Source organism: Myotis nattereri (assembly GCF_964212035.1).
Source record: "Myotis nattereri genome assembly, chromosome: 5".
In the NCBI taxonomy this organism is placed as follows: Eukaryota; Metazoa; Chordata; class Mammalia; order Chiroptera; family Vespertilionidae; genus Myotis; species Myotis nattereri.
Genome location: NC_138080.1, coordinates 10,205,493 through 10,233,196, shown reverse-complemented (window position 1 = coordinate 10,233,196; position 27,704 = coordinate 10,205,493). Strand labels below are relative to the sequence as shown.

The 27,704-nt window shown below is 48.1% G+C and overlaps 1 protein-coding gene across 1 annotated transcript in view; it reads right to left on the bottom strand.

Moving 5' to 3' along the window:
* ADAMTS2 (ADAM metallopeptidase with thrombospondin type 1 motif 2) overlaps positions 1-27,704 on the bottom strand; it is a gene marked incomplete at its 5' end in the record, with an annotated part of 290,738 nt that overhangs the window by 116,907 nt on the left and 146,127 nt on the right. The window lies entirely within an intron of this gene.

The window sequence follows — 27,704 nt, the reverse complement described above, 5'->3', positions numbered from 1 at the left end:
CAGGTGAAGAATCTCCTTCCCTCCCTCCCTTTCTCTTACTCTTTACAACTCACACTCCCCCCTTTCATTCATTCTCTCCCTCCAGAACCATGCAACCATGCAGATCTAGTGGTCACTTGGGACCCACAGAAGACTGCACAGTCTCCAGAGGAATATGAAGCAGAAACTCTGGACACTGGCCTTTGTCTTGCTGAAGACAAGATTGGACTTTTCCATGGCGGAGTGGAGGAGAATGGGATATTGAATATCCAGTGGATGAAATGGGGCCACATGCTAACTTGACTAGCTCAGGGAAGGCCTGGGTGGCAGCCTTGCAAACTCAGATCACAAAGGATGGTCTGAAATTAAAACTTTAACTAAAAACAGTTTATGGTGAGTAGTCATGTCTTAGGCTGGTATCTTCCCTGACAAAGGTCAATGTTTACCTTAACCGAGCCTGCCTATTGACTTTCTCATCTATGATAACATATCCTTGGAATGTCAAAGTAATTTTCCTTTTTCCAGACCCTTTCACAGGCACCATGCTGCAAAAATCACAAATTCCCTCATTGTCACGGAGTTAACTGTTGACTGTTAACTACCCTGCACCCACCTAAGTGAAAAAGTATGTGTCTATAATTTTACTTTTTATCCAATTCCAGAGGTTTTCCCACTTTGTTTTCTCCCACCTCCCTAATCTATCACCAATGAATTTCATTTAACCCCCTTACGTCTCCTCTTTTGATTGTACCGTATAAACCAAGGTGCCATTCTCCGGAGCATTATCTCAATCCATCAAGATTCTGTTTCCCAGCAACTGTCAACAGTTTGGCTCAAATAAACTCACAAAAATTCTTCACAGGTTTGAATGTTTCTTACATTAACACCTGGAGGGGCACTCCTTTGATTTGCATCACAAATAAACCCAGCCACACCGCAATCACCTGTGCATGGATCCTTGCAATGCTTTTCTTGTGATCTGGGGAAGAGCCTGATTCCCACCACTACCACCACTTTTTGTACTCTGTTTTGATACCAGTGGCTCATATCATTGGCTTCCTTTGTATTTTATCACTGGTTTACTCACATTTTGTTTTTTTGCATTTAAAAACATTACTCCAAACAGGTGCCCATGGGCTTCACCAGATGGCACAAGAAGGTGAGGGGATCCCACTCCCCACAGCACAGCGAGTATGACCTTCTGGAAATGCTAATCGGGTTATCCCAGGTTCAGAGCTGACAGAGCCTTCCTTCCCCTTGGCCCCACCCCACACACTCTCAATATTATGCCTGAAATGGCTCCTCACTGCCACCTCTTTTGCTGGCTGAGCAAACCCTCCCCTCCAGGCAGCCCAACCCCTGGTCACTTTCTCTCAGAAGGGCCTCCCCGGGTCTGATCTGCTTCTCAGCAGGTACCCATGTGTGGCAAGCCAGCACAGCCATGGCATACTCAGCCCCAGGGCACCTTATGTGCCATGCCAGCTCAGCCTCGTTTAGTGACCCTGAGAGGGGGCGGTGAAGGACTTAGAAATGACAGACAAGAGAATGAAAGCTGGGTCTCGATGGGACACTGCTCCTGGATGGAGAGACAGCACCAACACCCACAAGCCATGTCTTTTTTTTTTTACAGCAGATGCCATGAAGCAACATAAGGGTGTGATCAAGATGTTTACAACATTCTCATGGGTTTCAATCCTACTCAACTACATGCACCTGAACTGTATCACTTAGGCACATGGGGCCATGTGTTCAGACCATAGGTTCAAGCTTACAACTATAGCTGTTGGCTATAATTGTGCTGGGAGGGCTCTGCCCTCCAAACTGGGACTTGCATGTGGCCACGAGAGGACTGTGCCTTCTCATCAGTCTAAGACTTGAACCTGTCCAAAACATGTAGCTGTGCCCCACATATCCCCCTTTTCTTTTGTTTTTAAACACATCTATTTACATTATCAAAAACTCTAAACAAATTATTCAGCATAATCAAAACATCAAAACAAACATCTGGCTATTAACAAAATCATAAACACAGCAATGTCAATACAGCAACAAGAGAACAAAACTCTGGCTATTAATAACACAATAACAAAACAAAGCCAATGCAAAACTAAACTACAAACATGTTAACGTTTTCAGGATATCTTATTCAGAGTCCTTAGATTTAGCTCCACAAGATTTTACAGAAAACTGGCAGTTCACCAACGCTAGCATAGCTTCCACTTGCTTTTCTAACACCTGCTTGGGCTCAGTCGCCATCTTCTTCAGCTGACTCCATGTTGATACCTTGGTCATTTGCGTAGTAAGATGCCGCCGATGCAAAGATGTCATTGATGCAAAACTAGTCCCCTGGATCAGGCTGTCTGGATGGATGGCCTTGACACTGAGTCAGCACCAGTCCTAGTCAAATCAGCCCCGTCCGCACCAGTGGAAGTTTGGTCCCTTCTCAGCTTCTTTCTTTAGACGCAGCTGCATGGAAACGAGCAGCCCTGGGTCTTGCAGAGCTGGAGACCTCCAACTCTGAGTCTGGGGTCTCACACAGACCCAAAGTCCCAGGGAGCTATCAGGTCACACAAGCAAAGATAACCAAAGCCCAGAAACAATGCAACTGCTGCAAGAGTTTACAATCTAGGTCAGAAATAAAAGTTACTTCCTTAAACAATATCAACCACAGCCATTTTTTGCTTTATAGTGGCTTAAACAAACCCTAGGAGATTTTTACCTTATTTGTATGTATTTACTTCTTTCTACCTACTATTTCTACCGCTTTCTACCACTTGTTTTCTACCGCTTATTTCTACCGCTTATTTCCTACCGCTTATTTCTTCTTATTTCTCTATTTCTACAGCTTATTTCCTATCACTTAGTTTCTAATGTCTACCGCTTACTTTCTACCGCTTACTTCTCTATTCTACTGCTTATTTCTACTTATTTTCTACCTCTATCTGTGAACTATAGGTAGGCTTGGTTTCCCCTGCCCAAACCTTCCTGGGTTACAACCCCCATAAATTCCACATCTTAACTGAACCCGCAAAACCCCATGAGGTCCAGTGCCTATGAGCAAACAAATAACCAAAATCTTACTTGTACTATCTTCTACTTCTTGTTTTCCACTTAATCTGTATCTATCTTATTTTCTATTTTCTATATTCCATTTTCTACTTATTTTCTCCTTAAGAAATTTAAGAATGCTTCAATAAGCATTGTTTTTAGGGATCCCTTCCTAGGATCCTGAATTTCCCAAGTTTTACACGGAGCTATTACCACACCTCGGTTCCCTACCTTACTTTCTGCACACGCCTCAAGGGAGCCTCCTTTCACCTGACCACTGCAGTTCCCCCAAACTCAGGTCCTAGTTCTCATAACTCAGCCCCCAGTCCCAGAACTCAGTCCCTGGTTGCAGAACTCAGTTTCTGGTCGGGTGCCATATGTGGCGAGCCGGCATGGCCATGGCATACTCAGCCCAGGGCGCCTTATGTGCCATGCCAGCTCAGCCTGGTTCAATGACCCTGAGAGAGGGCCACAAAGGACTTAGAAATGACAGACAAGAGAATGAAAGCTGGGTCTTGGTGGGACGCTGCTTCTCTGATGGAGAGACAGCACCAACACCCACAACCTGTGTCTTTATTTTATAGCAGATGCCACGAGGCAATGTAAGGGTGTGATCAAGATGTTTACAACATTCTCATGGGTTTCAATCCTACTCAACTACATGCACCTGAACTGTATCACTCAGGCACATGGGGCCATGTGTTCAGACTATAGGTTCAAGCTTACAACTATAGCTGTTGGCTATAATTGTGCTGGGAGGGAGGGCTCTGCCCTCCAAGCTGGGACTTGCACATGGCCACGAGAGGACTGTGCCTTCTCATCAGTCCAAGGCTTGAACCTGTCCAAAACACTGTGGCCACGCCCTACACCCATGTCCATTACTTCTTGAGCTCTGTGTCCCCCACAGCTGTGAGCTGCACAGGAACCTTTATTTTCCCTGCATGTCCCCAGCAGCACACAGCAGGTGCTCAGAACTGTGAAGGAGTCAATCCATTCAGGCCGTCACTCAGTGGAAGGGCATGACCTGGCGGTATACCCCTCTCTGGGTGCACTACAAGCCCAGGGGCTGCTGATGGCCCTCTGTGAGGGCAGATCTACTCCACCGTCTCAGGCCAGCACTATACTGGCTCTGAACCCCAACTTTTACAGTCTCTATCTGAGCAATGATAATTGCTACCTATGAGTAGAAAAATCCTTTGAGAAATCTGAGAGTTAACAAGGAAAATCAAATACTAATGGATCAAATACTTTCCTTCAGGGAAAGGGCAACTGATAGACCTGCAGGAGAATATATGTCACCAGAACACGGGTCTGGAGAGGGTGGCTTGGTAGGTGGAGCCCTGTAGGCTCTGCCAACTCATCCACACTTTGCCATCACCTCTGTAAAACAAGGGTAAGAGTCCCTACCTCACAGAGCTTCTGAGGACTGCATTTCCACACATGAGAGAAGAAATGATTGTGAAAATGGAAAACTGATGTTTTGTCACTGCCGGTAGCTCATATTGCCCTGCAGGACCCCCGAGGTTCAGGGGCAGGGTACACAGCCCTAAAACACAGACATCCTTGCCCAGCATAGAGGGTCAAACTAGATATTTCAGTGCATAGAAAGACAATAGCCCTAAAAGCCAAGTTTTTCTTAAGAGAGAAAATGTTTTTTGTTTTTTTTTTCTTCTTCTTCAAAGCAGTTGCTTTATCCATTACCAGCAAAACTGGCCAATTTGGCTCCTAGAGTTAGACTGAGAGGCGTGGTGTAAAAATATAGAAGGCAGTGATACAGGGAGGTCCCTCTGCAGCTGGAGGGACAGAAAGGGGGTGGGGGTAAGGAGAGGTCAGGATGGTATAAAAACAGCCTTGATAGTTGAGGAAATGATAGGAGGAAGAGCTTGAACCTCCGTCCCTGCCTGCTGGCTGGAATCTGGAGGACAGGTTCAAATTTTGGGGTGGCTTCAGAGAGCAGAAATGGAGTCATGAGCAACTTCAGCAGCAAGAAGCCTGCAAGGGCAGCCAAGCTTCCAGATATGTGCAGGGGATCCAGGGACAGTGAGCAGAATACCTGGGGGACACAGCTAGGCCTCAAAGAGAGCCCAGGGTGCTGGATTGCAGGAGGGGAGGATAGACCTCTTTGCAGAGAGAGAATAAACTCTGAGGTGTGAAGCCTGGAGGGCCACTGCCCAGAACAGAACATGCTGGGACAGATGTGTGCAGATGCAGGGCAGCCATGCCATGCACACACACCTTCCCAGAGGGAGGAGAGACAAGTGATGAACTCATAGTTGAACCCCAACCCCAATGTAATGGTGTGAGGAAATGGGGCCTTTCGGAGGTGATTAGGATTAAATGAGGTCATGAGGGGGAGGACTCCTATGATGGGACTTTGGCAGTGAAAATGGGGCTCTTTCAAGGGTTTGCAAGGAAAGCACTCCGGGAAACCCACATGTAGGAGGTTGAGGCTTCATGGTAAGACTTATTGTAGAAGCAAAATCAAAGGACTGCCCCTGAGTTCCCTGTCTGCCCCACCAGGGAAAAAGTCCAATCTTGTCTTCGTCAGCCCCAGAAATAGGGCCAATGCCCAGAGATTGTTGTGCCATTTGTTCAGTCCATGTCTGCCCCCATTTGGCTAGCATAGTCTGCTTTCAGTTGTGAGCCACCTGATGGGGCCACAGGCCTCAGGTGGCTGCTAGGGCCACATGGCTGCTTTGCAGAAAGAACATGCTAATGAATGGGGCACACATGTAGGAGAGAGAGAGAGAGAGAGAGAGAGAGAGAGAGAGAGAGAGAGAGAGAGAATATTCTTCGTTAGGCTGATTATCTCAGACCTGGGAAGGACCACTTTTTAAAAATAACCAATCAACTTTCCAAGCTTTTGCAGGCTTGCACTGGGCCTTCCCTCTAACAAATCCATTTCCCAGCTCTTCCAAGGTTTCATGTCCCTTATCCAATTTGATCCCTTTCCCAGGCTAGATTAATAGGCCTTTATGGTTAACATCTTGGGTTCTACCACACATGCCTCATAGTATAAGCATCTCCCCCTGTGCCATTTTGACTTCTCCTGCTGTTTTTCATTCCTCCCTTGGTAATCTGGGACTTAGAGGTCCCCTGAGAAGTCTGTGAAGCTGTAGCTTCCTAGTGGAGCAAGCAGGCTCCATATCCCATTTAGCTCCCCAGTTTATTAGGCTTAACAATGTTGGATTCCCTTTGCTTCCTTCCTTTATTAATATTTAATTACCTCCACTAACAGGATTAGTGCCATTATAAGAAGAGATGCTAGAAAGCTGTCTCTCTTCCTTTTTCTCTCTCTTTCTGCAATGTCTGCAAGCCAGGATGAGCGCTCTCACCAGGAACTGAATTAGTTGGCTTTCAGACTCCAAACTGTATGATGTAATTGGGTGTTGGTTAAGCCACTCAGTCTATGGTATTTTGTTACAGTGGTCAGAGCTGACTATGACAAGCACAGAGTCGAAGCTTAATTTCTGATCTGAGTCATACCCCTAACAGCTTTTAAATAGGAAAAGCCTAAGCCATCTCTCACAGGCTAGGTTACACTTTTCTTTCTATCCTATGATGAGGGCAGCATCAGTCATAAGAACTAAAGAAAGTTGCATTTTTCCACATGTTTGAGCTTTGGTGTGTAAATGTCCATCCCACCATACACATAACCCCCCAGCCCAATGACAGGCTTGTCATAGGTTCTTAGTGGAAGTCTCAAACTTAAGTACACGTGGCGTCTCTCTCAGAGCTCATCCACCGGGGTCCAGAATTGCATGGCCTGGCCTCCCCTTCTCCACAGTCCTTGGCAAGCAGAGAGCTGTTGGCACTGCTGTATGCTTGGCACAGTGTTACCACTGAGGATTCAGCAGTGAATCAGCATGGCCCTCTGTCAGTAGGTGGAAAGGAAAACTTGAAAGTAACAAAAACAGCTCCATGAGCATGATGACATTGAGGGCTACAAGGAAAAGGTGGAGAACTAGAAGGCATATTAATGGGGACTCTGCCCTGTGGGTGAGATTTTTGGGCCTCCTAGGGACATGGCATTTCATTTCAGAGCTGAGAAATAAAAATGAGTAAGCTCAGCAAAGCAGGGATGGTGCTCCTGACAGAGGGACAGTATGTGCAAATGTCCTGGGTCAGAAGCAGTGAAAGTGTTGCTAGCAGAGGGGACTAGTAGGGGAAGAGACCCAGGAGAGAAGGTGGGAGAAGGCTCCTAGGCCATTCAGGAGGTTTCCAACTCTACTCAAGGAGCAATGGACAATACCGGGGCCAGGACACTGCATTTTACAAAGATTACTCTGGCTCCTTTATGGAAAGTAGATTGAAGTGCCCAGTGCCACGGTTGAGATGTAGGAGTATGGGGTTGGATTTGGGATTAGTGGAGAGAAGGGACAGACATGAGGAGTAACTTGGATTGGAATGGGGGAGGCACCTCCCCCACAGCCCTGTGATACTCAGGGTGCACTCAGCCCTGTCACCTCACTGAAAAAGCGAGGCAGTTCACCTTTGTTTTGCATGGAGCGGGGGAGGGAGAAAGGTCCTGGTGTTATCGCTCAGAGCCTCCCCAGAAAATGAGGGGCTTGGGGCTCCTTCAACACCCTGACAGCACTCTGAAGCCCATGCTCTGACTATACTTATCAGAGCTAGTCTGGGGTGAACCTTGAGGGCTCCTGCCCCTGGTATGCACGATGAGGCTCTGAGCCCATGTTCACAATCCCTCTGGAAGACAGAAAGCCCGCTTTGTTATCTGGAAGGAATCCAGGGTTGAGTGTCTGGAATTATCTCATTTTATGCTTTCAACAGCCCTCGAGGCCAGGAGTAGAGGTGGTCAGCCCACCTGAGTGATGGAGAAGCTGAGGCTGGTCCCCACAGGGAGGGAGGAGATGTAGGGCTGGCCCTTCTAGTTCTTGGTCCAGACAGACCCTGACCATCAGGGCCTAGGACCCTCCTATTCTCCTGGCCCTGCCACTGAGCCTTAGGGTGGCCACTCTCATCTCACGTCCTTCTTGGACACTGGGCAGGTCTGACCCTGACTCCTGACTCAGAGCAGGAGGTAACCAGAACCCTAGGAACCCCCTGTTCAGTTTAAAGCTCCTGAGGGCAGAGACCCACACCCAGCTGGAGGTGGGGCAAGGTCACCAGAGCCCAAGGAGTCAGGCTGCTGAGTGAGGGTCCAGCCTGGGAGGCTCTGTCTTTAGGGCGGCCCATCAGATGCCAGTTCCCATCAGCTGAGCTGGGTGCCCTGACTCTGACCTTGGAGATGAACTGGGCCTCCCTGGGCTGCCGAGGAGCTAGATAGGGCACATTCAGAGTGTCCAGCAGAAAACCAGGGAGGCCAGGCCTAGGTCAGGCTGGCAGCCAACCCTGCTCTCAAGACCCCCTCAGCCCTGCCCACCCAGGTAGGACTGCATTGTGGGGCTCCTTTCATTGATTTCTGCCATAGGAAGCCTCTGTCTCTTCTACATGGGGACACAGTCAGCTATGCCTTGGCCTCACTCTGTGACATTCCCAGTGGCTGCTGGGCCTTTGGAGTGGCCCCCAACCTGATATCCATGTGGCCCCTGAGGTCAGGCCCCAGCAGCCCCCTCCCAGAGGGTGGGACCCCCATAGTGACCACTGGCCTGGGCAGAGTTCTTGCTCATTGGTGTGTTGTGACAGAGGCCCCAAACTGGCAAAGAGGTTCCCTTTTGGTGCTGACTCCCAGCCCCCACACTGTGATAAGTAGAGGGCCCACCATCCTTGTCCTCCACTGGCCTGAGGCATGGCTCTGCCCTGACCGCCAGAGCCATGCCAACTTTCTAGGGGGCTGTGAAATTGCCAGCCGACTCCCTCCCCCCACAGGATGCTGCTGAGATGCTGTTGTGAAGCAGGAAGCCTGTGGTGCCAAAGTGGGCATGTACCACTGGGAATAATGTGTAAAATCCTCAGTAAAACACTCACATCCTTAATAGGGACACAGCTACAACATTTCTGCTGAGCAAAGAGCTGATAGATATGGCAAAAGGAGAAACCAAAGACAGGGGTTGGTCTCCAAACAGCTCTTTCACATCTTTCCTCCTCCCTGTACCTCCACCTAATCTCCAAGATAGGCATGCAGGTGGCAGGGCTCTGGAGTGCCTTCCAACCTCCTGTCTTGCTCACATCACCCACACACCATTCTTCACCACTCAGTCACCACTTAGAGCAGATTTGACCTCCTTTCTCTGCCTGAAACCCTCAAGGGCTCCCCAGTGCCTCCAGGAACAGGCTCTTGAGGGCCCCTGCTAGGCTGGCCTGGCTGGCTTCTCTGTGATCCACTTCAGCTACCTTATTCCATCAACTCTCAGTCCCAATAGCTCTGCCTTCTTGAAGCCTGGCTGCCTCTCCTGCTGCTTGTGCAAAGGCTCAGGCCTGGAATTCCTTCCCCTCTCCTCCAGGCCCTGAATTCTTGAAATATCTGAAGAGCATTTAAAGAAACAAAGTCAAAGTAATAAATGCATTTCAAAGGAGCGGGGCAGTTACTCCCCTGTTTAACCTCATACCCAGAACCCAAGGCCCTCCCATTGCAACTGGAATGAAGTCAAACCCTGATGCCTCTTCTCAGATTGGCCCAGTCTGGCCTAGGTTTCTTGCACAGGAAGCTCAACCCCACCTCAGAGCCATGGCACTTGCTGTGCCCTCTGGCTTTTCATGTTCTTTCCCCAGCACTAACTGTCTCCTGCTCAAAGCAAGCCCCTAAAACACCCGCTAAAGTAGTTGCTCTCCTGTATTATTTGATACAGGAGACACCTTTCTTCCTTGCTCACTGCTCTTTCCCCAGTAGAATCAAGCACATAGTGAGTGGGCAGTAAAGAGTGTTAAATAAATGAATGAGCAGATAACTTTAGAGAATGTAGACTAATAGGAGATGGGTAGAATGTGTGACAGCAATGAGCCCATGATGCCCTGTAGTGACATAGGCCTCAAGTAAGTGCCCAAATGCCCACCCCCACCCTGCCTTCCTTGAGGCCCCTGTGCTAGGTTCTCCTCAGCCCAGAGCGCAGGGGGCAGGGAAGCTGGAACATGTCCTTGAGTCCTGTCTGAGAAATTGATCCAGGAATCTTTAAACATTGGGGGAAAATGTCAAAGCGGCAGCCTTTCTCTGCATGGAGAGAGGCCAAAGACTCTCTTGTTGGGGAAAATACATTGCAATGCACCTTTTGCTTATTGAAAGACACAGCCCAGTTTCTGTTCTGGAATAAGCAATAAGGCAGGACTGGCTCTGCATGACAATGTGAAAGTTTGCCTTCTTTGTGGAAGAGTTATACCCTGGGCAGCTGTCAGCCCTGGCTCCCTGACCAGAGCTCTGGACCCAGCTTGGAGGGAGGCCCCTCCCAGGGAGACCACAGACATTCTCCTCTCCCCCACCAGTCTCAGAGCCTGTGGGCACAATCTCCACCCCTGAGAGATGATCTGTCACCTGTGTCCAACAGGACACAACGATGTCATTGAAAAAAGTGATTTTTCATTCCTCTTGTAATTCTTATTTTTCTTCTGTCCTACTACCATTTCCACCCAAGGAAAGAGAGACAGGCAATGACATCATGATGGCGGGAGCCATGGCTCATGAGAAGTCCCCAGGGACAGGAGTAGGGTAGAGAAAACATCCTGGTTGACCAAGGAGGTCTGAGGAGGTGGCAGAGCAGAGGCAGGAAGTTAGACCCAGAGTTATGGCCCCCACCCCTGCTGTTGCTCCCCACACACGTTTAAGGTCAAACAGACCCCGAGGGCTATGGGCCCTGCTTCCCACTTGGACCCTAAGATGAGACTACACATCAAGAGCAGGGTCCACTCCCTATGTAGCGCTATGTGGAGGTGAGAAAGGGATGGGCTCCTGCCAGTGAACAGACCCAGTAGCAGCCAGGCTCCCAGGCCCAGAGGGGTCGGGTGGGGTGGGGTCCAGAAGCTACCAGCTGTGCTGGTTGGGGGTGGAGGTAACTAGCCTGGGACAGGGTGAGGCTGTGGACAGATAGCCATGGCACTAGACCTGAACTTGGACCAGCCAGCGCACCTGAGCAGCCCAGGAAAAGAGCTGAAGCTAGACCTGCTTACCTCCACCCCTTGCAAAAATGGTGAGGATTCAGGCCAGCCATCCCACTTGCCACCAGGGCCCCAGGGGTCCCCAAATGATGAGGAGACCCTGCCCAGAAGGTGTATGCTCCGAAAAGAATGAGGAAACCATGACAGATTGTTACTTGTGCCCTCGCACAGTCAGGAGGTTCAATTCGGGGCTTCCAGCAAAATTCAGAAGCCTCTGTGCAGCCCTACTTGCAGCTCACTACCCGGACTCTGCTGTGAGCATATCCCTTCCGGAGTGAAAGCATGTAGTGGACACAGTAGAAAATGGGTTAGTCCTTCCATACCAGCCACGTGACCAGCTCAGAACAGGCATCTGAAGTGTGGAGCAAGGGGACAAATGCAGAGGAGAAGATGGGCGAGCGTACTGCTGCAAAGGGAGCCCAGACCAAAGGGCGAGGGGCTGAGCTCATGGAGGCACAAGACTCCTGCAGATCATTTCTGGGTGTGAAAAGCCACAGGGAGCCCATAGGCCCTCGTCAGAACCAGGCTGCTGTGTCCTGAGTATGGGGACATTCTCGGGGACTCACTATGCTAACACAGATGCTGCTCCCTCCAGGCCATCCCTCTGCCATGCCAGCCAGTCTCAAGTCTTTTCATTTGTTAGATTGTTACCTGCCCCTCCTTCCACCACACCTGTGCTCCTGTGAACTGGGGCCTTTCTGCATCCTCAGTGCCGAGACGCTGGCTGGCCCCCAAAGCACCCCACCCACTCACCCCATCTGGTCAGCCTGGTCCCTCAGAGGTCTCCCTGCCCCAAATCCATGAGCCTGCCACACTCCAGGCCTCCCACTCCAGGGACCTTCTGAGGGTGTGACAGCTCTGCATGGAATGGCACCAAGTCTGCTGTCAAAACCAGCTTGGGCTCGCCTCTGCTGTCACCTGCTCCCCGCCCAGCATAGGCACTGGCCACGGGGCTACTACAGCTCTTATCCTTGCTGCCCTAAGGCAGGCAAATGTGTCCTCATGAGAGCCATGCTTCTCGGTCCAAGAGCTGGCTGACTGGGCAAATGTCACAGACACAAAGGAATGACTGTAGCACATCACTAGTCAATCCGACCTTGCCAGACCTGTGCCAGGCATCTCCCCATGTCTTTAACTGTCACCTCCTACATCCTGCCAGGGAGCATTATGACACCTGTTTCACCAGTGAGGAAACCTGACTCAGTAGAATTGAGAAGCTTTCTCATATGAGCATGAGTGGAAATCGGGACAAAGGCTTTGGAAGGCAATTTGGGAAACCAGCTGAGATTACAGTCATTTGCCCTGTGACTCAGCTTTTCAAAAGTCCAGCATCTGTGATGCAGAAAAGCCTTGGGCATAAGAAAGAAAGGAAAAGGGACACTCAGGCTTCTGGGACTTCTTTTCCATGGGCAGGTGGAGTCTATTTTTTCATGACAGTCTCTGGGGCCATATCACTTTATGGGAATTAATTTACTCACTTATTCATTCAAAAGATGTTTAATCAATACCTACTATGTGCTGGGCCTTTGGCCAGGTAGTAAACATGCATATCAGCTAAGTGGACTCCTAGAACCTCACATTGAACTTGGGGTTCCTTGTGTGAATCCCTAACCCTTCCAAGACACACTGGCAAGCCCCTCCAGCAGGGGAGCAGGACCCCAGGTTGCTGGATTTCACCTGAACACTGGGTGCAGGAGGAGTGACAGCCCACACCAGCCCAGACTATAGCCCCGGGCTGTGACACATTCTCTGCTTTTCTGGATCAGCTGTCACTGCCTTGCTGGAGTCTGCATGAGACAAGCTCTGCAGCTGCCTCAAGCTGTCACTGAGGAGTGTGGACACCTCACCCTCCTGGTCCAAATAGTTTGTAACAAATACTTTGACAGCCAACAGATCCCCCAGGGAATCCAAGGACAAGCTGCTCTGAGGCTTCCTTATCAGGAGGCCTCCCCCAGGGGGCAGGGAGGTGGGGGGAATGGAGGGAGGTAGAGGCAGAGACAAGCACAGCCCTGGCACCCACCTCAGGACCTTCTCCATCTTCATTGTCATCAATGGTGAGTTATGGTTGACCCTATCACTACTGGAATGGGCTCCATGCAGGCAGGACCCTAGGCTCGCTCACCACCACATTTCCAGCACCTATATACTGTCTAGCACGTAGTTAGTGCTCTATAGACATCTGCTGAATGAACAAGGGACAGAGTGGGTGAGTAAACCTTAGAATGGGAAGACAGCATGGGTGGATAAGCCAAGGAGAAAACCAGAAGAGTCATAGAACCAGGTAGAAAGGAAACTGGGATGTGGGCCAGTGTCATCAAATGCTGTTGGGGAGGTCAGAGAGGTTAAGGTGAGAACACACTTTAGAGCAGGCTTCTGCAGGGATTCAGGGGTGCTTGTTCTTCAGGCTGGACCAGTGGGGAGAGGATGTCACCTGGGCCAGGTCCCTGAGGAGGATCTGCCTTTCCACAGGGACAGAAATTCCAACTACCATGCTCGAGTCATGCCATCACCATCTCTGAGCCTCAATGATCTTGTGCAGGAAAGGGACTCTTGTGGGGCTACTGGGACAACATAGATACATCACACAAATGCCTCCTTGCACAGAGCCAGCATGTGTGAACTCAGGCCCCTCAGGCCCTAGGCAGAGGCATTTCTGATAATAGAAGGCATAAACCCCAAACTCCTAAAGACAGATGTTTCTCTTCTGAGATGCAAAACCAACCTTATCACTCCCTTGTAATATTGCAGTGGATCCTAGGCCCCTTAGTCTGGCACAGAAGGCTTTGTCAATCTCATGTCCTGCCTTTCCTCTAGCACCCTACACTCCAGCAGGGGTCAAGCATGCCCAGTGATGTAGTGATGCCACTGGGCCTTTGCACGTGCCGTTCTTCCACCTGCAGCAGCACCAACACACTCCAAGCTCTTCCCCAGGCTAGCCCCTGCCTCTATGTTAGGGGCACTCTTCCCTGTCACCCCGTAGTGCCCTATATTTATTGTGATTAGTATGCGTGTTAACCAGGGTATAATTACTCGTTCCTTGCCCTGCTCCCCAATCCTCCCATGCTCCAAGCTCTCTGAGCACAGAGACACGACTGTTCAGTTCTATACCCAGAGTCCCGAATAGGGTCAATTTAGACCAGGTATTCAGAGTGCGCTCATGAACTGATATGTGAGCAGGGATGGCCCACATTTGTGGGACACTCCACATGCGCCCAGCATTCTGGTTAGCATTTTTTCTGCTGTTTAACTTGAGTCATGCTCACAACAGCCCTGGGGGGTACATAATTGCCCCATCACAGGACACAGCTAGGCAGGCAATTGCCTCCTTTCTCCTAAGCCACTCACTGACTGGCCAGACTTGCCTACAGTTGTGTTCTGATTCACTTGTATAGTGTGAGGCCTTAATTTCAATTACCTGACATTAACAAATAATTAGATTTCCTATAAAAGTTGGATTTCCAGCCTCCCATGGGAAAAAGAGCTGACAACATGGGGCCTGCTTATCCTATATAATAAAAGCCTAATATGCTAAGTGTCTGGTCATCCAGTCATCCGTTCAACCAATCAAAGCGTAATATGCTAATGATATGCTAAGGCCACTCAACCACTTGCTATAATGTGCACTCAGCACCAAGGGATAGACACTCAATGCAGGAGCTGCCCCCTGGTGGTCAGTGTGCTCCCACAGGGGGAGCACCACTCAGCCAGAAGCCAGGCTCATAGCTGGTGAGCACAGCAGTGGTGGCGTGAGACTGTCCTACCTCTGCAGCAGTGCTAAGGATGTCCGACTGATGGCTTAGGCCTGCTCCCTGCTATCAGTTGGACATCCCGCGAGGGCTCCCAGACTGAGAGAGGGCATAGGCAGGGTTGAGGGACTCCTCCAAGTGCACAAATTTTGTGCACTAGGCCTCTAGTTCCTACGTAAGTGAGTGGGACACAGGAAGGGATCTCCAGACATAGTGTCTCCAGTCACCCCAAATCCCCATCACTCTGTATTGCCCACAGCCACCCTGGCCCCTGACTATGCCTCCTGCCTGATTCCCACCAAGATCTGAGAGTGCTCCCCTTTTATAAGCAGTGTAGCAATCTCACACTCTGGCCCTGTCAGCCCTATCTCCTGGTGGCACACAGGGACAGGCACAAGGAGCAGGGACAGTGCTGGCACACCTTGTTAGGGACCATGGTACCAGCAGACCCTGGGACCTGGGGCACTGTGTGTGGCAATGGAACTTCTGCTCCCTGTCCTCTCCTCCTGTGCCGTGGCCAGGCCCAAACTCAAGTATGTCCCCTTGTCCAGGAGCTTTGTCTGATTCCCTTCAACTTAAGGGAACCAAGGGTTAGTGTCCAGATTCAGAGATGTTTTCTCTTTACCAAGTTCCAGAGACAGAGACACGTGAATAGGACTTGGGATTGTGCCTCCCTCTGGCTTGTTTGGAGCTCTGTGGCCATTTCCGAGATATGCCCCTCCCCAGGACCAGCAGAAAACATTCCTGCTTCCCACCCCCACCCTGGCTGCTCTCCACCATCACCACATGGCCCCAACATTCCTGGAAGCTGGCGAGAAATGGAGCCCATATGCCTCTGATTGTTTGCAAACTCTGGCAAAGCTTTGGTAAACCCAGGCCAACTGCTGGATTAAATTGGAAAAGAAAAGAGGAAAAAAATCTGAATACTGGCACAGAGAGAAACCATTCATTCAACAAACACTGTTTAAGAACATACTGTACAGAGGACTGTTTCCATGCTCAGAGGAGTCTGAGGGTATAGCCTCGATTCCGAAAACTCAGGCTCTTGGGATCCCATGTTCTTCATGGGCCTAAGGAGCATCTACCCTCAGCAGGAGAAATGTCTTGGGGGCTCGGGGGTTAACACAGCTGGGAGAGAGAGCTCTCCTGCCCAGAAATCTGCTTCTCCTATTTAAAAATGGATATTAAGATCAGCTCATTCAATTGCTTTGAAAAGAATCCTCAAAGTGACCTCACATGTGCACTAAGTTGGTAAGGCTGAGGTGGAGGTGGGTTGGGCTGGGGTCTGAGCAGGGAGAAGATGAAGCTTGGCTCAAGTGCAAGGTCCCTGAAATGGCCTGAGGAAGGGCTGCTCCAGCTGCAGGGGTGGGAAGAGCTGAAGAGGGCAAAAGGAAGCTTGTTTCCTGGGACCATCTCTTGTCAGGGACTATGCCAGCCTTTATGGACCCTCAGAGTGTTTGGGAGGTATTGAGGAAGCCAAGTTCAGGGCAAGGCAGGAACTTTGCCAGGTGGGTAAAAGCCAAGATTAGCTGCTTCTGACTTTAAAGCTGGTCCTCAAGCTATGCCCAGTGCTCTCTTAACATGGATACCCAAGGGCACTGATGAAATGGGATGAAATGCGATTCAAGACACTAAGCAAGTAGATATCTTCAGAGCCTGATAGCAAATATTTCTTTAACATCAGGTAGTGACTACTTTTAGCTTTATTGGCCACATTGTTCCTGTCCCAGCCATTCCATTCCACCCCACATGAATGAGCTAAGACATGAATGAGTGGGCGTGGCTGCATGCCAATAAAAGTTTATTTATGCAAACGGGTGGTGGGCCAGATGTGGCCCTTGGGCTGTAGTTTTGGCAACCCTGTTTTCAAATCTCCACTGTATCTGGAAAAATACATGTGGATAGTGACATGTCCAAGTCTGCTTTAATATAACATTGATGTTTTAAAATGCTTGCTGTCTAAAAGGAGTGGCACTTTGAGGAAGGCACCTCATCTCTGTTCTTTGACCTCAGTGGCCTCTAGCACGCCTCCTGAGAGTATGAGATCCAAGGAGCAAAGGACAATCACAGGCCACCTTCAAGGGTGGGCTTCCGTCTACAAGCACCAACATATATAAGAAGCAAGAGGAAATTAAGAATGATATAGCTACAATAAAAAACACAATGGAATGTTTCAACAGTAGACTAGAAGAAGCAAAGGACCGAATCAGCGAGTTAGAAGACAGGGTAGAAAAACACCTAATCTGAACAGCAATTGAGAAAAAAAATGAGAAAGCAGGAGGAGATCTCAAGGGAGCTTTGGGACAACATGAAACGAAGCAATATCTGTATAATAGGGGTTCCAGAAGGACAAGAAGAGGAGCAAGGATTAGAAAACCTATATAAGAAATAATGACAGAAAATTTCTCTGCCTTGGGGAAGAAAAAAGTCACACAAACAGGGAGTCCCAAACAAGATGAACCAAAAGATGCACAACAAGACATGTCATAATAACAATGGCAAACATTAACGACAAAGAGAGAATCTTAAAAGCTGCAAGAGAGAGACAGAGACTTACTTACAAAGGCTCTACCATTAGATTATCAAATGATTTCTCAACAGAAACAAATCAGGCCAGAAGAGAATGGAATGAAATATACAAAGTGATGCAAAGCAAGGGACTGAATCCAAGAATACTCTGTCTAGAAGGCTATTATTGAAAATTGAAGGGGAAATAAGGAGCTTCACAGACAAAAAGAGGCTAAGGGGGTTTATTGCTACCAAGCCAGTAATACAAGAAATGCTAAAGCAGTGGTTCTTAACCTCCTGGCCCTTTAAATACAGTTCCTCATGTTGTGACCCAACCATAAAATTATTTTCGTTGCTACTTCATAACTGTAATGTTGCTACTGTTATGAATCGTAATGTAAATATCTGATATGCAGGATGGTCTTAGGCGACCCCTGTGAAAGGGTCGTTTGACCGCCAAAGGGGTCGCGACCCACAGGTTGAGAACTACTGTGCTAAAGGGACTGTAATAAAAAGAAGAAATAGAAAGGGAAGAAGGAATACAGGCATAAAGAATAAAAATGGCTACAAATGGGTACTTATCAATAATAACCTTAATCATAAATGGACTAAATGCTCCAATCAAAAGACATTAGGTGGCTGAATAGATAAGAAAACAAGACCCATATATATGCTGTCTACAAGAGACCCACCTCAGAACAAGGGACTCACACAGATGAAAGTGAAGGGATTAAAAAAAAATGATTTTTTTCAGGCAAAAGGAAATGAAGAAAAAGCTGGGGTGGCAATATTTATATCTGACAAAATAGACCTCAAAGTGAAGGCCATAACAAGAGATAATGAAGGCCACTTCATAATACTAAAGTGATCAATACAACAAGAGGATATAACTCTGGTAAACGTATATGCACCAAATGTAGGAGCACCCAAATACATAAAAAACTGCTGGAAGATATCAAGGGAGAGATTAACAGCAATAAAATCATAGTAGGAGACTTTATTACCCCATTGATATCACTGGATAAATCCTCTAGACAAAAAAATCAAAGAAACAGCAATCTTAAATGACTCACTAGATCAGATGGAATTAATTGACATCTTCAGAACATTTCACCCCAAAGCTACAGAATGTACATTCTTCTGAGGTGCACAGGGGACATTTTCAAAGTTAGACCACATATTAGGACACAGGCTAAGTTGATAAATTCAAGAAGATTAAAAGACTACCAAGCATCTTCTCAGATCACAATGGCATAGAATTAGAAATCAACTGCAATAAAAACAAAAAAAAATCAAACACTTGGAGGCTAAATAGCATGCTATTAAACAATGACTGGGTTACCAAAGAGATCAAAGAAGAAATAAAAAACATCCTGGAAACGAATGACAATAAAAGCACAACAATCCCAGATCAATGGGACACAGTGAAAGCAGTCCTAGAGGGAAGTTTATAGGCCTACTTAAAAAAACACCAAGAAAAATTGGTAATAAATTATTTAACCCTGCAACTTAAAAATTAGAAAGAGAGCAACAAAAAAAGCCCAGAGAGAGCAGAAGGAAGGAAATAATAAAGATCCGAGCAGAAAAAAATGACATAGAAACCAAAAAAAGAAAAAAGTCCAAAAGATCAAAAAATCAAGAGCTGGTACTTTGAAAAGTTAAACAAGATTGATGAACCTCTAGCCAGGCTCACCAAGAATCAGAGAGGACCCAAATAAACAAAATCAGAAATGAAAAAGATGAAGTAACAACCACTATAAACTTACTTTGTAAAAAAATACTATGAACAATCCTATTCCAACAAACTGAACAAGCTAGATGAAATGGATATATTCCTAGAAAAATACAATCTTCCAAAACTCAAACAGGAAGAATAAAAAAATCTGAATAGGTCGATAATTATAGAGGAAATTGATGCAGTAATAAAAAATACTTCTAGTCAACAAAAGTCCTGCACTGGATGGCTTCACAGGGGAGTTTTACCAAACATTCAAAGGAGATTTAAAACCTATCCTCCTCAGAATATTCCAAAAAATTAAAGAGAAAGGAACACTTCAAAGCTTTTTCTATGAAGCCAGCATTACCCTAATCTCCAAACCAGATAAAGGCACTACAAAGAAAGAGAATTACAGGCCAATATCCCTGATGAACATAGATGCTAAAATCTTCAACAAAATATTAGCAAATAGGATCCAGCATTACATTAGAAAGATCATACATCATGACCAAGTGGAATTTATTCGGGGATGCAAGGGTGATATGATATCTGCAAATTAATAAACATGATACATCACATAAACAAATTGAGACAAAAATCACATAATCATATCAATTGATGCAGAAAAAGCATTTGACAAAATCCAACACCCTTGCCTGATAAAAACTCTCATCAAAGTGGGAACAGAGGGTTTATACCTCAACACGATAAAGGGCATATATGACATGCCTACAGCCAACATCATACTCAATGGGCAAAAACTAAAACAATTTCCCCTAAGAACAGGAACAAGATAAGAATGCCCACTTTCACCACCCCTGTTTGACATAGTACTGGAAGAGCTAGCCATAGTTATCAGTCAAGAAAAAGAAGTAAAAGGCATCCAAATTGGAAAAGAAGAAGTAAAACCGTTGTTATTTGCAGATGACATGATATTGCACATAGAAAACCCTAAAGACTCCATCAAAAAACTACTAAACTTAATAAATGAATTTGGCAATGTAGCAGGATAGAAAATTAACACTCAGAAATCTATGGCTTTTTACTACATCAATAATAAACTCACAGAAAAAGAAACTAAAATAACAATCCCATTTATCATTGCAACAAAAAATTAAGATACCTAGGAATAAACTTAACTTAGGAGGTAAACAACCTGTACTTGGAAAACTACAGGACATTGAAAAAAAGAGATAGAGGAAGACATAAACAAATGGAAGAATATACTGTGCTCATGGATTGGTAGAATCAACATCATTAAAATGTCTATACTCCCCAAAGCAATCTATAGATTCAATGCAAGCCCTTTTAAAATACCAATGGCATATTTCAAAGACCTAGAACAAACTCTCTAAAAATTCATCCTATATAGTAAAAGGCTAATATGCAAATAGAACAAATGGCGGAACAACCGAACAACCGAACAACTGGCCACTATGAGGTGTGCTAACCACCAGGGGATGTGCACGGAACATGGTGGCATCAGCAGCAGGCGGCAGAGCGCAAAACATGGCAGGTATCAGCTGCAGCAGAATGGTGGAGCAGGTGAGCCGGGATGCCAGATCAAGGCAGGGAGCTGGTCGCTGTCATTGGGGCAAGCTTCTGGTGGTTACTGAAAATTCTTTGCTCCCGCGCACTGCGGTCCTGCCCAGCGCTTGCATCTGCTGCTGGCACCAGAGCTGCAGCTCACACCTGCAGCCACCACTGAGCGCCAGCAGCCCCGCTCCCACCCGCTGCTGGCACCAGGCCCAATTGCTCCGTGCCATCAGTGGATGCGAGCGGGGCCAGCACTGTCATTGCATGGGAGCAGCAGTGGTGGGAGCGGGGCTGCTAGCGGACAGGGGGCCAGGGGCGGTGGTAGGAGTGGCCAGGCAAGGGTGCGGAGGATGGACCGAGACCCGCCTATGTGCTCATTGCAGCCTCGTGGCCCAGAGTTCCTTTCAAGGTGCATGAATTCGTACACTGGGCCCCTAGTATGGAATAAAAAAAGACCCTGAATAGCTGCAGCAATTCTGAGAAAGAAGAACAAAATTTCAGGGAACCACAATACGAGATATCAAGCTATTTTACAAAGCCACTTTTCTCAAAACTGCCTGGTACTGGCACAAGGACAGACATATAGATCAATGGAACAGAACAGAGATCCCAGAAATCAACCCAAGCCATTATGCTCAATTAATATTTGACAACAGAGGCAAGAGCATACAATGCAGTCAAGACAGTCTCTTCAATAAATGGTGTTGGGAAAATTGGAGAGATAAATGCAAAAAAAAAAAAAAGAAAAGAAAAGAAACTAGACCACCAACTTACACCATATACAAAAATAAATTCAAAATGTATAAAGGACTTAAATGTAAGACGGAAAACATAAAAATCTTAGGAGAATCCATAGGCAGCAAAATATCAGACATACGTCATAGCAATATCTTTACCAATAGAGCTCCTAGGACAATGGAAACTAAGGAGAAAATAAACAAATGGGACTACATCAAAATAAAAAGCTTCTGCACAGCAAAAGAAACCATCAACAGAATAACAAGAAAGCCCACTGCATGGGAGAACATATTTGCCAATGTTATTATCGATAAGGCTTTAATCTCCAACATTTATAAGGAACTCATACAACTTAACAAAAGGAAGATAAACAATCCAATCAAAAAATGGGCAAAGGACCTAAATAGACACCTTTCAAAAGAGGACATTCAGAAAGCCAAGAGACATATGAAAACATGCTCAAAGTCACTAATCATCCGAGAGATGCAAATCAAAACAACAATGAGGTACCATCTCACACGTGTCAGAATGGCTAGCATCAACAAATCAACAAATGACAAGTGCTGGTGAGGATGCAGAGAAAAAGGAACCCTCGTGCACTGCTGGTAGGAATCCAGAATGGTGCAGGCACTGTGGAGAACAGTATGGAGTTTCCTCAAAAAACTAAAAATGGAACTTCCATTTGACCCCATGATCCCACTTCTAGGAATATATCCCAAGAAACCAGAAACACCAATCAGAAAGGATATATGCACCCCTATGTTCATAGCAGCACAATTCACCATAGCTAAGATCTGGAAACAGCCTAAGTGCCCATCATAGATGAATGGATTAGAAAACTGTGGTACATCTACACGATGGAATACTATGCTGCTATAAAAAAGAAGGAACTCTTAACCATTTGCAACAGCATGGATGGAGCTGGAGAGCATTATGCTAAGTGAAATAAGCCAGTCAGTGAAGGAAAAATACCATATGATCTCACTCATTTATGGATAATAAAGACCATTATCCTCTCTAATAAAAGAGAAACATGGTAATTGGCATACGACCGCTACCCTTCCCATTGGCTAATCAGTGATATATGCAAATTAACTGCCAGCCAAGATGGCGGCCGGCAGCCAGGCAGCTTGAAACTAACATGAGGATTGCTTGCTTCAGTGACGGAGGACTCCAATGTTCCCTGTCTGCCTTGCTGGCCTCTGAGCCTGCAGTTTAAGAAACATTGTAACAAATATAGAAGCTAAACAAAACCCCAGAAATCAGCTTTCAGCGAGCTGGGATCTCAGAGCTGGAGTTATACATTGTTTCGATTATAGAACCTAAACAAACCAGATACCTTCTTTCAGCAGCAGAGGCCTCAGAGCTGGAGCCAGAGCTAAAGCTGGCCCAGAATAAAAAAGAAAAAAGAAAAAAAGGAGCAGTTGGGAGCTTCAGACCCAGCCTGAAAACAGCCCTCAGCCCCTCACCCAGACTGGCCAGGCACCCCAGTGGGGACCCCCACCCTGAAGGGTGTGTGACCAGCTGCAAACAGCCATCATCCCCTCATCCAGGCTGGCCAGGCACCCCAGTGGGGACCCCCACCCTGATCCAGGACACCCTTTAGGGCAAACCAGCCAGCCCCCACCCATGCACCAGGCCTCTATTCTATGTAGTAAAAGGGTAATATGCCTCCCAGCACTGGGATCAGTGGAGCCGTCAGGTCTCCCAGCACCGGCATCGGGATCAGGATAACAGGGGGCAGCGTTCAAACGCCCTGATTGCCCTGTGGCTCTGTGTGTGACAGGGGGCGGGGCCACAACCTCCCTATCGGCCCTGCTCTGTTCCTGACAGGGGAAGGCGCCCCAACCCCCTGATCGGCCCTGCTCTGTACCTGATAGAGGGGAGCTCCCCAACCTCCTGATCACCCTGCGGCTCTGTGTGTGACAGGGTGTGGCGCCCCCCGCCCCCCTCCACGGGCCCTGCTCTGAGTGTGACGGGGTGCGGTGCCCCAAACCCCCCCCCCCGCCATGGGCCCTGCTCTGTGTGTGACAGGGTAGAGCCATAACCTCCCCATCGACCCTGCCCTGAGTGTGACAGTGGCAGTGCCCCAACCCCCTGATCGGCCCTGCTCTGTGGGTGATAGAGGGCGGCGCCCCAACCCCCTGATTGGCCCTGCTCTGTGTGACAGGGGGCAGTGCCCCAACTCCCCTATCGGCCCTACTCTGTGAGTGACGGGGGGACCTCCTCAACCCCCTGATGGGCCCTGATCTGTGAGTGACAGGGAGGAGCTCCCCAACCCCCTGATGGGCCCTGCTCTGTGCGTGACAGGGGGGAGCTCCCCAACCACCTGATCGGCCCTGCTCTGTGAGTGACAGGGGGGAGCTCCCCAATCCCCTGATTGACCCTGCTCTGTGCGTGACAGGGGGGAGCTCCCCAACCCACTGATCGGGCCTGCTCTGTGTGTGACAGGGGGTGGCGCTGCAACCTCCCCATCAACCCTGCCTTGAGTGTGACAGGGGGCGGTGCCCCAACCCCTCAATCGGCCATACCCTGAGCGTGACTGAGGGTGGCATCGCAACCTCCCAATCCGCCCTGCTCTGTGCATGACAGGGGGCGGCGCCCCAACTCCCCAGTCAGCCCTGCTCTGAGCCCGACCAGGGGCTGCACCTAGGGATTAGGCCTGCCTTCTGCCACCCGGGAGCAGACCTAAGCCAGCAGGTCGTTATCTCCCAAGGGGTCCCAGACTGCGAGAGGGCACAGGCCGGGCTGAGGGACCGCCCCCCTACCCCCCGAGTGCACAAATTTTTATGCACCGGGCCTCTAGTAAACTTATAAACAAAAATAGATACAGAGGCAGAGCAGCCTCGAACAGACTGTCAAACTACAGCGGGAAGGCCGGGGATGGTTGGGGGGCAGGAGGGGAGGGTAAGAGATCAATCGAAGAACTTGTATGCATGCATATAAGCATAATCAATGGACATAGACACTGGGGGGGGGGGTAGGGGAGGCCAGGAGATTGTCAAGAACGGGGCATCAAAGGAGATATATGTAATACTCTTTGTAATACTTTAAGCAATAAAACAATTAAAAAAATAAAGTCACTAATCATCTGAGAGATGCAAATCAAAACGACAATTAGGTACCATCTCACACATGTCAGAATGGCTATCATCAACAAATCAACAATCGACAAGTGCTGACGAGGATGTGGAGAAAAAGGAACCCTTGTGCACCGCTGGTGGGAATGCAGACTGGTGCATGGAACTCCCAAGTGACCTAGTAATCCCACTTCTAGGTATATATCCCAAGAAATCAGAAACACCAATCAGAAAGGATATACACACCCCTATGTTCATAGCTACACAATTTACAATAGCTAAGATCTGGAAACAGCCTAAGTATCCATCAGCAGATGAATGAATTAAAAACCTGTGGTACATCTACACAATGGAATACTCCGCTGCTATAAAAAAGAAGGAACTCTTAACAGCATAGATGGATCTGGAGAGTATTATGCTAAGCGAAATAAGCCAGTTGAAGAAAGATAAATATCACACGACCTCACTTATTTGTGTAATATAATGAACAAGATAAACTTCTGAATAAAAATAGATCCAGAGACAGAAAAGCATCAAAAAGACCATCCAACCTCAGAGGGAAGGCATGAGAGGGTAGGAGGGGTGGTAAGAGATCAACCGAAGGACTTGTATGCATGCACATAAGCATAACCAATGGACACAGTCAGTAGGGGTGGGTAAGGGCATGTAGTGAAGGGTTGGAGTCTGGGTAGAGGTCAACGGGGGAAACAGGAGGCATATGTAATACTTTAAACAATAAAGATTTAAAAATAATTGCTCCGGTTTCCCCTAGAGCAGAGGTTCACAACCTGTGGGTCGTGACCCCTTTGGGAGTCGAACAACTTTCACAGGGGTTGCCTAAGACCATCAGAAAACACATATATAATTACATATTGTTTTTGTGATTAATCACTATGCTTTAATTATGTTCAATTTGTAACAATGAAATTGGGGGTCACCACAACATGAGGAACTGTATTAAGGGGTTGCGGCCTTAGGAAGGTTGAGAACCACTGCCCTAGAGCATGTATCCATACCTGGCTTCACAGGAACCTGAGCTGGGGGAGCAGAGCCACCATCCATGCCTGATCATCCAAGGTAACCAGAGATGCCACGAGCACAGGGGCTGCATCTCAGCCAACCTTCTTGGGAGCTGCCACAGCAGAGAGCTCGAGAGCAGACGGCAGCTCAGGTGCTGGCACAGAAAGTCTGAAAAATGGTAATTCCCTAAGCATAGGTCAGCAGCAGGTGTGTTCAGGAGTGTTGGCTGCATCCTATCCTAGGAAGACCATACACAGCAGTGAGCATTTTTCCAAGGAGGAACAGTGAAACAGGACAGTGACTCCCAGCACACAGAGGAGCCAGGCAGAGGTGAGCTCCTGGTCCTTAGGGCTAGGCCTGATGGAGGCCAGAAGAGACTGTGGAAGGTTGGGAGGAGCAGGCGCAGGGTGACAGCAGAAGGAAGCCAGCTATGCAGAGCCATGTGGGAGCAGGGAGTCCAAGAAAAGCCCAGCACAAGTGTGGGGGCCAGGCCTGGAGATCCAGCAGGGCTGGATGGATTACACATCAAACAGGTGGTTGAGGCTATCTGGCAGCCTTCCCTGGAGTCCTAGCCTCTTTGAGCAGGTTAAGGGCCCCTGGGCCAAGGGGACCAAGCTCAGAGTGGGGGCAGCTTTGAGAGGAGTCTCTGGATGGTCAAGGATGGGAAAGAGCCCCGGAGAATGGGCCTTAGGCAGGTAGTGCAGGGAATGTGGTGCTGGAGTTGATGGCAGGGTCCAGTGCAGGACTGATGGTCCTGGGTTTATGGGAAATCAGCCAGCCTGTGCTCAGAAGGACCCCACTTTTAGGACTTAATACTGGGCACTTGCCAGTCTTGAAATTCTTCATTTTACACTTTGAAGTAAGTCAAGGTGGATGGGACAGGAAAGCCTTGGCTCATATGCCTAGGACAGGTTCTTGGCTACCTGCTCTCTACCCTGTAACCACTGCTGACCTCTGCCCCTGGCAGGGGCCTGGATGCAGTTGCCCAAAGGGGCAAGGTGGGTGCATGTGCCACATAGCATTTCAAGCCGGGGCATGGCTGTGGCCATCTCACCCTTGGCAGCAACCCCACACAAGTCTCAGAGGAAGTGAGATCCAGGTGCTGAGGTGTGAAGAGCCTTGGCCATCTGCCCTGGATTGGGCCCATGGGAAGGGGACCTGGCAGGCTCACTGTCCCCAGACCCTCTGGGCAGGGCACAGAGCCATGGGTTCCTCCAGTGGTGCCTGTCAACCCAGACAGGGCAGCTGTCAGGTCCCAGGAGTCCCGAAACTGCCCAAGGCCCATGTGGGAATCTGTGTCCAGGGGAGCACTCCCTCTGTGGGCTCTGTCCCTGGGGCTCCCATCTTCTTCCCTCCACTTCCCTAGTCTGGCTTATGCTTTGCCTGAAGTTCTGGCCACCTTGAGGCACCCTCCGCCATTAACCACAAAATACTTTGATGATTCTCCATACAAGTTAAATACTCTAATATGTGCATTTAAAACAGACTTTGTATAAAGATAAATGGTAAAATTCATGCTAATAATTTAACATTCTAATTGTTCTTTACTTACAGTCAATAAAGAGAAAACTTTAAAATCTTGACAAGTTGAGAGAGAGACTGCAGGAGAAAGAAAAAGGATTTAATATGTACATTTTATGGTACTCTTTCCTGCTTTTTGAATAAGAGAGTCACATTTTCATTTTGGCCCTGAAGTTTTGTGCCAGGAGACCTGGGTGTGGGTCTGCTGGGGCTGGCCAGTGTGACAAGAATGGCCAGGTAGTCTGTAAGGGCTGAGGTTTGTCTGGGGAACGATGCTGCTGACAATAGGCCTGGGGGGAGGGGGAGGAGGGGGGAGGGAGGGGAAGGGAGGTCACTGCTGGGGTGACCAGAGTAAAATCCCAGAAGATTGAGTTCCAGGGAGGCATGGAATGCCGAACACAGCACCCAAAGTAAAACTGGGGAGCCCAAGGCCTCAGAACATGACTACACACAAATATGCGAGCCATCAAAAAACAATCCCACACAAAACAAAACAATGGCAAACCACAAAACTGGGAAGACTATTTCCCACCCAGGCAACAGCCAAGAAGTTAAGCTATCTATACTAATAAAAGGGTAATATGCTAATTAGACCAGATTGACTGGATGTCTTCTGGACGTCCGACTTCCTCCCTCACAAAGCCACGGTGGTAGGGGGTGAGGCAGAGGCAGTTAGGCATGGTGGCAGGGGCCAAGGCAGAGGTGGTTAGGGGCAATCAGGCCAGCAGGGGAGCAAGCAGTTAGGAGCGCGATTAGGCCGGCATG